General features: G+C 39.6%; 1 protein-coding gene across 3 annotated transcripts in view; it reads right to left on the bottom strand.

The window, feature by feature from the left end:
- The window catches only part of LOC129697207 (proto-oncogene tyrosine-protein kinase LCK-like), a 68,813-nt gene extending 55,895 nt beyond the window's left edge, over window positions 1–12,918 (bottom strand). For 2 of the 3 annotated variants that reach the window (XM_055635534.1, XM_055635536.1), the window contains exon 1: window positions 11,992–12,821. The gene's annotated coding sequence lies outside the window, so the exon portion shown is untranslated. The other variant, XM_055635535.1, reaches the window with a different exon arrangement.
- Between the last annotated feature and the right edge of the window lie 900 nt (window positions 12,919–13,818).

Below are 13,818 nucleotides of genomic sequence, written 5' to 3'. Positions count from 1 at the left end.
ATGTCTTTAAAATGCTCACTACGCTCTGCACTATGTCATTTGAACCTTCCTTGAAATAACTTTCCATTTAAGTAACTGTTTTTAATTAAATGACAAGTAATGAAAAGTTCAGTGAAAACTTTACATCAGGTCGTTTTTTTCCTAGTTTCTTAGGTAACCAACCATCATTGTACTAACATAAGTTCTTTACTTGCTCAAAATCACAATTATCAGGAGGAATTCTTGGAGTCAGTGTTTCATGTTTTTGGAGACAACATACAAAAAGAAAACTTGCATTTAAAGTGTTCTGAATGTTGAGCATCCAGAATTTACACAAAAAGAAGTAACTTCACATATGCATAAAAGCAAAATCGGTTACATTTCAAGTATAGACTTGCATCAGATTATTTCAGATCAAAACAAACCAAATTTCACTGCTGAAAAGGTTTGGCCCCGGTTTTGAAATTTTTCATATATTCCTTGACAATAACGTGCTATCAGCCATTTTGGTGAAAGCTTATTCATTGATATCCATGGCCCATACTTGGAACAATATGAAGATAGGACACAACTGTTTAGACAGTGAGGTACTGAACAGCCAGCCTCATTTATGTAATCCTATTAATGGAGAAGGGATTTGGTTTGATTACTTTTTTCCTCAGAACCAGTCGTGCTATACATCTGTATACTTTACATCTGTATACTTTACTAGTGAAGACCAAGTTTCATTTAAAAGTGCTGTGGAACATTTTACAGGCTTACTAATTTCCCACTACTCAAAATATTTCAGAATGAGAAGAATTCAAAAAAAGAATGCTACAACTATCCACAAAATATTAGGTTCTCTTCCCTTCCCCCATAAAGGGGTTCAAATTGAGGATTATTCCATTTTTTTCACCAAATGAAAATGTTACTTTAGTAAGGTGAAGGTCACAGAGCATCAGAGCATGGCAGTCTAGGCTGACATGTTCTACATAGATCTGCGGAGATCCCAAACACAGACTAAGGAAAAGCAGATTTACAAAGTTGACAAAAGAGATGAATAAGATTTGGTCTTTGCAGGTGTTGCCAGAGGAGCACAGAGCAATCTTCACATGAAAGGAGAGGCAGAACTATCAGTCTTTTCTATCCATAGATCTGTATCGTGGACAAGAGCAGATGGCACGATCGGTGCCAGTTGAATAAGTTCAAGGTATGGAAGTGCTAAAATAGAATTTCAACGCAAACATTTATTTTGAAGCCAACAGACTAGTATCATCATCCAAAATCAAATTTTCCCCAACAATATATAGTTGATGGAAATATTTAGAATGTTGTGTGCAAACAATATTCAGCGGCTAAAGGGTTATTAAGCATTCTGGGTTTTTACTCGAGGCAGCTCAGCCACATACCGCTTGTTCGTCAATAATAAAAAATGCCTACATTACAACAGTGACTGCTCTGCAATAATAATTCATTAACTATTAAGTGAAAATGGTGTTAAAGGCATCACATAAATGCAAGCCTTTTTATGTATACTTTATAAAACATCAGACTCAAATGGAAACAAGGACTCAAATCAATACCTAGCTTTTCAAATCTTTACATAATTACTCTTCAAAGAACACAACTAAAATTGTCCGTATCTGAGCGATTTTGATGAATTCTGTCCCCAGTGTGCGAGACCAATTGAACGGTCATTTGTGAGAGGTCAATAAATTACTACTGATGAGGCACTGATGGAACTGAGCGGCTCAATACGACAAAGTAACTTGCAAAAACAGGGGCCGCAAAACAATACTGACCAGTGCGTAATGTTATTATGCTATGAGTTCAAGATCTGTATTGAACTAAAATGATTCTTTGGGTTATTTAGCAGATATGTCAGTAGCAGTAGACCACCAAGTTACAAACATTAAATCGACATTGGAAATAAATTGAAGCCCTACTTCACATTAAAAGATTTCTATACTTCAAAATTTATTTTGTTAATAATAAAAATCTAAGTTGGTTCCATTCATGTTCCCTGCATCAGAACTGAAAGGAAACAGGACAGGTTGTCAATAAATATAGCAGTACAGAGTATGTGTGTGTGTGTTTATAGCAGTACAGAGTGGTGTGGGGGGGGGGGGGGGGGGGGGGGGGGGGTGTGGGGGGGGGGAGAGTGGAGCTGCTAAGTGAAAGGTGGAATCAGGTGAGGAGGATGAACAGAGAAAGAGCAAGGATGAATGGGTACTTTTATTGAACTGTCAGGAAATATTGGTTGCTAGAACCAATTGGTTTCTGTGCACCTTTCACCAGATTGGCTCAGTACCAGTTCCTAGGATACGGTGTTTCTGGTGAAAGGTGCGCAGAAACCAATTGGTTCTAGCAACCAATGTTCCAGTGGCAGGATGCAACCAGACAAAATGGGTTGGACCTGTAACAGCCCATAAATATACTATCCCATTGGATGTCAACAAAAGGAATACGAGGGAAGTGGATCTTGGAAACAGGACTTCACTGAACCCTGAGGAAATAGTAAGCTGTGATGGTGGTGAGAAGCTAGTACGAGCACTCAGAAAGGAGGAATCCCGAGCCTGGGATTCACTGAACAAAAGGATGCCACAAGTTTAACTGAGACCGTGTGTCTTAACAATTAGTATACTGTGCAAATTGTGAGTGCTTGTACTTTTCCTTTGCAGTTAAGAGTTTGAATAAAGTGAAGTGAATCTATTATCAACTGTCAGTAGTGCGTTTCTAACATAAGTGCAAATTCAGCACAATACCAGAGATACAGTACACGGATGAAAACAAACTTTCTCCACTGGCAATTTAGAAGTACAGTCAACCTTAGTGAAATCTTTTGGACTGTTTTTAACGGGACTTTGCTGGACTTTATCTTGCACTAAACCGTATACCCTTCATCCTGTATCTGTACACTGTGAACGGCTTGATTGTAATCTGTATAGTCAAAAGATCATAAGATCATGTGACAGGAGTAGAATTAGGCCATTCAGCCCATCAAGTCTACTCCGCCATTCAATCATGGCTGAGCTATCTCTTCCCTCCTAACCCCATTCTCCTTCCTTCACCCCATAACCTCTGAGACCCGTACGTCTTTCTGCTGACTGGACAACACGCTACACAAAAAAGGTTTTCACTGTACCTCGCAACACGTGACAATAAACTAAACTAAACTAATATTTGACATTAGGAAAAATGTCTATTTATTCATTAAGTCTTACATTAAACTATTAAATTCACAAAATCAAATAATGGGAAAGCAGCATTAACTTTCAGAATACTTGATAACTTCCACCCTCTGTTTGGCAGCTCTTCCAGATGGGCCACATTTAAAAAATATTTAGAAACAAAGAAAAATAGGTGTAGGAGTACGCCATTCAGCCTTTCGAACATGGCTGATCATCTAAAATCAGTACCCTGTTCCTGTTTTTCACCATATCCTTTGATTCCTTTAGCCATATGAGCTAAATCTAACTCCCTCGTGAACCAGTAAATTGGTCTCCACTGCTTTCTGTGCCAGAGAATTCCACAGCTTCACAACTCCCTGGGTGAAAAGGTTTTTCCTCATCTCAGTCCTAAATAACCAATCCCTTAAATTGTGACCCCTGGTTCTGGATGCCCCCAACATCGGGAACATTTTTCCTACATCTAGCCTTTAAGAATGTTCTATGTTTCTATAAGATCTCCTCTCATCCTAAATTCCAGTGAATGCAAGCCCAGTCGACCCATTCTCTTATCATGTGTCAGTCCCGCCATCCCGAGAATTAACCTGGTGAACCTACGCTGCACTCCCTCAATAGCAATAAGTCCTTCCCCAAATTAGGATTTGATTTGTTGTGGAAAAATAAGATGTGCACTTGAGCAGTACACAGGCACATCAACAATTCACAGTTCTAAGTGTTTAATTTCCATGGGAGGAGGGCTGTTTTGTTATTTAAAGTAAACTGTTCAAAACCCCCAAATGGCTGGTTGGTGTTGGTGTTTAGCCCAGTTTAGCCCTCTGCATTTCCAGACGTTAATCCGATAAAGCACACAGGACACTGCTGAACTGATAAGAGATTTAGGAATTTTTTTTCCACACAGATCGGGTTACATTAGATGGCAAATATATGGAGGTTTACAAAGTTATATTGCCCATATGTTAGCACGCAACAAAAGCTTTTCACTGTCCCTCAGTACACATGACAATAAAACTAAACCGCTGATCCAGATAGTTCAAGGTTTCAAGGTAAAAGGTCAGTTTATTGTCGCATGTACCAATTAAGGTGCAATGAAATTTGAGTTACCTTACAGCCATACTAAGTGAAAAGCAACAAGGCACACAACCACATAAAAATTAACATAAACATCCATCACAGTGGACTCCACATTCCTCACTGCTTTGAAATGCAATAAAGTTCAATCTTCTTACTCTTTGTTCTCCGTCCGCAGTTAGACCATCCGCAGTCAGGGCGATCAAATCCCCCGCATCCGACGATCAAAGCCCCCGTCGGGGTGATCGAAACTCCCGCGTCGAGGCGGTTGAAACTCTCTCGAAAACATCTCATTGAAAAGTTCCTGAGTCGGCCTCTTCATACCAGAGACCGCAGGCTTCACGACGCTAAAGCTCACAGGCCCCGCAGTTGGACCTTTGATCCCCGGCAAAGGGATCACAAGCTCCGAAAAGTTAAAGTCCCGCAGACTCCCGCGGCTTTGAGCTCCGGTTCAGTCTCCAGGAAAGGCCACCAACTCCACGATGTTAGGCCGCAATGGGGACAGAGATAAAATACGGAAAAAAAATCAGGTCTCCGTCGAGGTAAGAGATTGAAAACAAAGTTTCCCCCCACCCCCCCCCCCCCCCCCCCCCCCCCCACAGCACACACAAAAAAAAACAAGGACACTAAAGCATACATTTTAACATAAAAAAACAACAAAAAGAAGAAAGGACAGACAGAATGTTGGCGAGGCAGCCACTGCTTGTGGCGCCACCCAGATAGTTCATGCACAATTGAACAATCCATTCACATTTGACTTGCATGAAGACCTCATCGCCATTCATACTACAACTGCAGAGCAAGCAGGCTCCATCAGGAAAGTTAAGAAGCTTTAGGGATCACAAATAACAGGGGATTCACGAATAACAGGTCATGATGGTGTGGGTCTTGTGGCATGGGTGTTGGGCGGTTGGGATGGTGGTGGTTCATAAGATATTCGTTGGTGTGGAATATAATGTCATTAAGATCACAAAACCTGCAGCAGGAACAAGCTTTACCATAAAAGACACCAGTAGCAACCAGTTCTGAGCAACAGAATCCATGATTTCAGAATCACCAAAGAACACCTCACATTCACGTTTAATGTTAAATGTTAAAACGGCTAAATGGATTAAATCTATATTATATACAGCTACTTTCAATTGGAGTTATGATTGAAATTAACCACTGCATTCATCTTACCTACTGTTCAGTTAGGTATGTCATACCCAGAAGAGATACAACCCAGTAGTGGAGCAGCTACAATAAGTAGTGAATGCACATTGTTATCAGGAGCAAAGGGAGATCACTAATGGAAGGAGATAACTGGGCAACAACTATTTCATTTTAAACTATTTTTTTAATTGTACTCTACCGTTTTCATGAATTTGATGTTCAATAAATTACTTGAACCGCTGGAGGAACTTGACAAATCAGGCAGCAAATGAGTGGGGAAATTGACAGATGACATTTTGGGGGGGTCCAGACCCAAAATATCATCTAGTCATTTCCTTCCCCAGATGCCGTCTGACCAGCTCATTTCTTCCAGAAGATTTTCATCACGATTCCAACATCTGCAGCCTTTTGTACCTCCAATCCTTTGAGCTTGTTTCTTTAAGTAAATATTGCAACATTTGGTATTTAACTTTCCTTGGCATGATAAAAAGTATGAAAGAACTGAATAAAATACTTGACAATATGTATAATAACAATTGGGGGATTAATTTGTCTCACTATTTCTCATTGCATTGCTGGTAATGTAGCCGGTAAAACAAAACTTCACAACCGCAGTTATGCCACAATTTGGAAATTACCATTACTAATATTATCAGATTTATGATTAGCATTTCATACATTTATTTTATCCCTGCATTTCAGCTGAATAAATAATCCTTATATTAAACAAGCTTATATTCCATGATTTCTGTTTAATTTAAATGTTCAACATGAGATTTTGAAAGTGAAATCTAATAGGCTCATTATCCTTCTGAAAGATTTCATAGATTCCAAAATTATTTCCTAGAAATATTCTGTCTGAAACAAATTGCGTATTTCATTATGCAATTTATATGGCAGATTGGAAAAATTAATTATAAGTATAACCGGTGTGTTAATCCGTTTGGCTTGCATTTTGTCATGTTATTTGTTCATTATCCTGTGCAATTTCTGGAGTAGCTTAAAATATTACTAGTTGTCATCTATTATGTTTCTCATAATTTCCTACTTTGCTGCCCAGTGTTGCATCACATTTAGCATCTATTATACACAACTGTTTTTCAGTAACTATTCTAATATTTTGGTGAAATGTTAAGAAATATAAATGTTAAAGTTAAATATTAAAGTTCTGAACAAGTGTTCCAGAACAGAAACATTAAATATTTCTCCCTCCAGAGATACTGCATGAGCAGTATCTGGTGAGTATTTTCAACACTTTCTGCTTTTATTTCAGCAGATACAAGCCGACTTTCCCACATAAGATAACTCACCATTCCAGGTGTTAGTCTTGCAAATCTTCTCTAAAATGCTGCCAACATATTAACATCCTTCCTTGAAAAAGACTAGTGTAGAGCACAACTTTCGAGACGTGGTAATATCACAGCCAAATGTAACTGATGCAAAACATCTCTATTTGTATACTTGTAACATTTAAGGAAGTGAAAGAGCAATTGATTAAAACTTTAGGTGACCTGTTACGGTGCTCCACGAACGGCCAATACAGGGTAAGTAAGGTCCATAACAAAATTTCATTTTTCAGGGTTGTTAAACCATTTTCCTCAAATTAGGGAAATCTGAGACAACAACATTTGCTGTCGGTGGTGACCATTGATGATACAGTTTTATGGGTCAACAAATTCCTGACTTACATAGAAAAGGCTGAAATTAATGGAAACCACGTCAGATTTAACATCCTTCATGCCTATATTGTGAATATCGATTATTATTATTATATCAGGTCAAAAAAAAGAATCTACTTAGACCATACTTTCATATTGTCATTGGTTCCTCATGAAGGAGGGAATAGAATAAATCTTTAAATCCAAAGTATTATACACTAATTTTGGATTTCTCATTAGAGAATATAATTCTCATTAGAGAACATAGAGAATATAACAGAACACCACAAGAACAGGCCCTATGGCTCACAATATTTGTGCCGAACATGATGCCGGGATCATCAATTAGCTACCTAACCCTTTTTATTCCCTGTATATCCATACGCCTATCCAAAAGTCCTTTAAATGCCACTAACATATCTGTTTCAACCACCATCACCAGCAGCACATTCCAGGCACTCACCACCCTTCTCACCGAAAAGCTATCCCCTCCAGTATTTGAATTTTTCATTCTTGAAAAAATATTCTAACTGTCTACCATATCCACAGTATGCCTCTCATAATTGTAAATACTTTTATTAGGTCTCCCTGCAACTCCGTGATTGTTTATCAAAGAAAACAATCCAAATCTGCCCAACCTTTCCCTGTAGCTAATACTCCCTAATCCAGGTATCATTCTGGTAAACCTCCTCTGAACATTTTCCAAAGCCTCCACATCCGTCCTGTAATGGGGCGACCAGAACTGCACACAATGCTCCAAATATCTAGTCCAAATCAAGATGGCGGCAGATGGAAGAGAGGATACGTGATAAGTGATAGAGAGGATAACAGGTCTTTAAGGCCAAGATAAAACTATACTCTTAAAAACATTGGTGCTTTGTTTGCGCCAGAAACGTGACGACTCTTTGTGTACGGTCTCTGTGAAGTCTACTATTACACTACAATTGTTGCACTTTTATACTTATCTATGATTGTGCTTATCTATAGTATGATTTTACTGGATTGTATGCAAAACAAAGATTTTCACTGTATCTAAGTACATAGGTACATGTGACAATAAAGTATCATTAACATCATCATGCGGCTTAACCAAAGACTTATAAATCTGCATCATGACTTCAAATAGCTTACACAAATTAATGTTTTTAGTAAGAAATTAATAGAGCCATGTATTAAAATTCTCCTCAGGCTTTGGAGTGTAGGATGTTCCAAAAGGAAACCAATGTAAACCACTCTGGGTGCACCATATCAGCTTCCTGGTCAAAATAAATCAATTAATGAGCAGGTGAGTCTTTAACCCATTAAAGCACAAAAACACTGCAAATTCACAATGAGTCTCTCACAATCCATGATAGTTAGTTTACACAATAAATGGATCCTCAGTATTCTGCTCGCCTTTCCACCTGCAGAGGATCTGGTACACGTGTAGGAAGGAACTGCGGATGCTGGTTTAAACCAAAGATTGGCACAAAAAGCTGGAATACCTCAGCGGGACAGGCAGCATCTCTGGAGAGAAGGACTGGGTGATGTTTCAGGTCGAAGGAGGGTCCGAACCCAAAACGTCACCCATTCCTTCTCTCAAGAGATGCTTCCTTCCCGCTGAGTTACTCAAACTTTCTGTGTCTATCTAAGGATCTGGTACACATCCCTAAGCATTTATATTTTTAATTAAGATTTCTCACATTCTTGAATTTATTTCCTCATGTCTTGTGAAAAAATATATATTTTTATGCAAAATATATATTGACAATATGTACAACTGAATGTAAGTTTCCAATGCCAATAGTCTTGGCCATTGGAACATTTTCAGTAAAATCCTAAGCATGACTATGAATTAAATGTGGTGATGAAAGAGTGTATTATTGATTTACATCCTGAATTGCAAACTATTTTTAAAGAGCTTTTATAGCTCAGCTCCCCAAACACAATTCTGCAGAATACTGATATTTCTAATGATGAATTACAACCAAAATACCCTCTTTTCTTTGCGTTTTGAAATCCCATGGCATTATTTGTTTTTATCTCTCATTCAAACTAAACTAATTTCTGAATTTAGTTTTGATGAATATCATTAACAAAAATCATGTATTATTGATTTACATCCTGAATTGCAAACTATTTTTAAAGAGCTTTATCAGCTATATATTCTAACCTTCCCATGGCATGTTGTTTTAAGTAAACTAATAGAGCAGAGAATAGAGAACTTTTTTCCCAGTTGGAAATGTCAAATACTAATAAGCATAGCTTTACAGACAGAGGAGGAAATTTGAAAGGGATATGTGGGGCAAGAGAACGGTAGGTGCTTGTCAAGGCCTGAGAGATCATGTACATGCATCACTGAAAGTTGATATGCAAGCAATTAGGAAGGCAAATTGTGTATTGTCCTTTACTTAGAGGATTTGAATACAAGAATAAAAATGTCTTAATGCAATTATGTTAGGTCCTGGGGTGATCACATCTTCAATATTGTGTACAATTTTAGCGTCCCTAATTGATTGATTGAAAGGTAGATACAGCAACCTTTCGGCCCACCATGTCCACATTGGCCATCGATCAGCCACTCGCACTAATTCTATGTCACCCCACTTTCACATCCACTCCCTGCATCCTCGGGATAATTTACAGAGGCCAAATCTAAAAAAACACCTCTTTGGGATGTGGGAGGAAACCAAAACACCCTGTGGAACTCCACATGTTCAGAGGTTGGATGTGCAAACTCTGCACAGACATCACCAAGGTCAAAATCAAGCCCAGATCTCTGGTGCTGTGAGACAGAAGCTCTACCACTGTGCCAGAAGAATGCACATGCGATAGAGGTTCACCCGATTGACTCCCGGGGCAGTGGGTTTATTATTACGAAGAAAGATTATGCAATTTGGGCATATACTCTGTGGAGTTTAGAAGAACGAGAGGTGATCTCACTGCAACATAGAACATTCTTACAGAGCTTGAGAAGTAGATGCAGGTCTGATGATCCCTATGGTTGAGTAATCTAGAAACAGGAGCTGCAAATACAAAATAAGACATCTGCCTTTCATCCAGAAGAATCTTTGGATGTAAAAACGTAGTTATTGCCTTGTTGAATGATTCAGGTGTCAGGGGATGAATGAGGGTCATCTACTCCTGCTTCTACGTCATATGTCCATTTAGGTCATCATGCCTGTATGTCCTCTTGGATTAGCTACACAATTGATCCTGTAATCCTGTCCTTTCCACAGAGCCAGCAAAGTTTCCTTCTTTGGATAATTACCCAATTCCTTCATGAACCATACGACAGAGGATAAACTGCACATTTAGTTTGATAAAGATGTAACATAATTGTAGTGGAATACAGTTTGAAAGCAAGCCATTTAAACAGACTGTTATGCCAGGATTTATGCTCCATTCTAGCCATCTCCCACATTCTTTTCTCATATAATCGGCAAAAACCTCCTCTCACTATCCAGTGTTTATCAATCACATACCTATATAACCATATAACAATTACAGCACGGAAACAGGCCATCTCGGCCCTACAAGTCCGTGCCGAACAATTTTTTTTCCCCTTAGTCCCACCTGCCTGCACTCATACCATAACCCTCCATTCCCTTCTCATCCATATGCCTATCCAATTTATTTTTAAATTATACCAATGAACCTGTCTCCACCACTTCCACTGGAAGCTCATTCCACACCGCTACCACTCTCTGAGTAAAGAAGTTCCCCCTCATATTACCCCTAAACTTCTGTCCCTTAATTCTGAAGTCATGTCCTCTTGTTTGAATCTTCCCTATTCTCATTCCTGTTGTAATGTACTGTTAAATAGTCATTTCCATAAACGTTACTTTCAATACTAATGCAATAGTAACCAGCAAAAAATCTCCCTTTGCAATTTTAAAACTCCGAGTTATCGCCCCTGTTGTTTAATAAACAAATATGAACAAAATGTAGGATTTTGCTGTGACGTGTAAATTAATACGGCCTGCTTTCATTTGCCTCGCACTTGTCCGCAAACTTTCTATATGGCTTTGCAAACCCAACTTGCCCAATGCCTCGTCCAGAATGCCGCAACCTCTGTGAAAAGGCCAAACAACTGTGCGCCTCCTTGCCAAATTGACTTTAGAATTATTCTTAAATACCGGAGTGAGAAGCAGTAAGTGTCTGTTAGAATACGTCTTTCCATGTCATCTCGAGAACGGAAAGGAAACATAACAAAGGCCAAAATATCCATGGAGTGAAAAGGGAAATAAAAAAAAATAATGGTGTAAATTTATTAACGAAACTCACTCATCATAATTAAAATCTGAAGGAATGGGAATCTGTAATTACTAATGTTAATTTTCAGGGTCAGAGAAGTTGTTTGGAATAAATTACAAATTATTACACTAATTTTACTTTGTGGCGGTGTAGTTCAAATCTACAACGCAAATATACTAACTTTACGCCGTTCCGTATGTTTGAAATGTGAGCCAGAGGCTTTTAGTGAAATTTAGGGATAAATGTCAAATAAACGACAATAACTTTGGCTGTTTTTGCCTTTTGAAGAGCCAGCCATCCATCCATGCTCCCCCAAATGTTCTCTTCCGTTTGTCACTGGATAATAGTATTAGCAATATGTCATCAAATAGTAATAATAAAGAGCAGTTGTAAACCCGGCGAGCGATGTCAGACGGGTTACATCACATAAATAAATACAAAGTTAACTATCAGGGCAAGACCAGCCAATAGTCCCGTGGCCCAGCTAATATCAAAAGCAATCATCCTGGGACTCTCAGAACGATTAATTGTGACATATTTCTCTCCATACAATTAATTGTTGTATTCCATTCAGTTTCAAAACTCCATCCACTTTTAAGATGGGTTTGATGAAAATGGGCAATCAGGCAACTTTTACAGATGCAGCTCAGTAATTACCTTAATGTTTTTATTTAAAAGAAAGTTTTTTGTCTTTCTACAATCATTCGACTTCATTGCATATTTACCTGAAATGTGATCCCTTTACATTAAATTCCAATCGATGAAAATTGCAGCGGTTTCATCTAACTCTGCACAGGGCAGCATTTGGAACTCGGTTGAGAGATGCGAGCTTGTTCTTTTCTAACTGTCTCAGTGGCCAGGATATAGAGAATCATCGGAAACCCAACACATCGAAAAATGGCCACAACGCAACTCGCCTTTTTATTTATATTTTCTCCAGAAAAGAGCAGCGAAAATACACTCCTTCGACCACGTTGACCCGGCAGCAGAAGATGAAGCAATCGAAGAATAAAGGGTGTCTTTGAGTGAGACCAGTGCTGCGAGGAACACAGGTCAGTTACACCAGGCGCACGAAAGGCGTGCGTTGTGCCTTTCCTAACTCTGCTGTTTCCTCCGGGCAGTCCCTGTGTCCCGTCTTCGGATAGTGCCTTTGTCCCGGCTCCGCGCAGTGCCTATCCCACTCCGGTCAGTGTCTGTGTCCCGTCTTCGGATAGTCCCTGTGTCCCGGTTCCAGTCACTGCCCGTGTCCCGGCTCCAGTCACTGCCCGTGTCCCGGCTCCAGTCACTGCCCGTGTCCCGGCTCCAGTCACTGCCCGTGTCCCGGCTCCAGTCGCTGCCCGTGTCCCGGCTTCCTTCAGTTCACATCCACAGCAGGAGGACAGTCCCGGTCGCTGGTCGCTGGTCGCTGGACTTGATTCCTCAGTCCGCCTCGGACCAGCCACGCGTTGCCGCCAGAGCTGGCGCCAAAATTTGATTCCTCCGTCTCTTTTGTTTATTTATTTCTGCTTTTCTACTGTAAAATACACAAGACTAAATTTACTCGATCAAAATGTGTTCTTACTCTGCTTCCGAGCCGCTGAGCGGCACGATGAGTGTCTCCTGGTCGTTCCGTGGGCCGACGTTGGTTGTAACCCTTTGTAGACCCATGTGACGTTGAAGTCCAGGTATCCAACAGCGGTAGATGTTGTAATGTTCCCCAGGCACCCGCCCAGCTCGGTATATATTAGTTCACTTTCCCCTTACCGAAGTCATATCGCCAGAAGACAACAATAAATTCAGGTCAAGGCTCAGTTCCCACTGAATGGCAATAGATTCCGAACTCGCAGTTTCTGCTCCATGGTTCATATAAATATCCCTCCAAATCATAAAACTTCTGGAAATCTAGTTCCGTCAAATTATTATTCGGAGGATAAAATGCAAATACATGTTTACTATTTGTGTCTTAAGAGTCATACAGCGTGGAAACAGGCCCTTCGGTTCAACCTGTCCAGGCCGACCATCATGGCCAATCTACATACCTGCCTGCGTTTGGCCTGTGTCCTACGAAACCTACCATATACATGTATCTGTCCAAAATGTGTAGGAAAGAACTGCAGATGCTGGTTTATATCGAAGGTAGACACAAAAAGGTGGAGTAACTCAGCGGGTCAGGCAGCATGTCTGGAGAGAAGGAATGGGTACTCCTTCTCTCCAGAGATGCTGCGTGACCCGCTGAGTTACTCCACCTTTTTGTGTCTACCTTGTATCTGCCCAAATGTCTGTTAAATGTTGTGATGGTTTGTCTCAGTTTCAGATTTTCAGCAACCTCAGATTTTAATGTCCATCAACAGTTAAAGATATTTGTTGAGAAAATCATTTGAAAAAACTAAAGTTGGCATAATTTGTATCCAAAATAGGTGAACACATTTGTAATTGTATAAACCCCCCCCTTCCACACCATTCTATTCCCTTGATTGTGTTTGTGGTCTCTCCTGCAACAATTTTTTTTTAAACTCCTATCCATTTTTTAAAATCAATTGCAAGTGTATAATTGAATCACTCCCTGTTAGGTC

This window comes from Leucoraja erinacea, chromosome 5 (assembly GCF_028641065.1).
Source record: "Leucoraja erinacea ecotype New England chromosome 5, Leri_hhj_1, whole genome shotgun sequence".
In the NCBI taxonomy this organism is placed as follows: Eukaryota; Metazoa; Chordata; class Chondrichthyes; order Rajiformes; family Rajidae; genus Leucoraja; species Leucoraja erinaceus.
The sequence above is the reverse complement of the archived record's forward strand: the minus strand, read 5'-3'. Positions and strand labels throughout refer to the sequence as shown.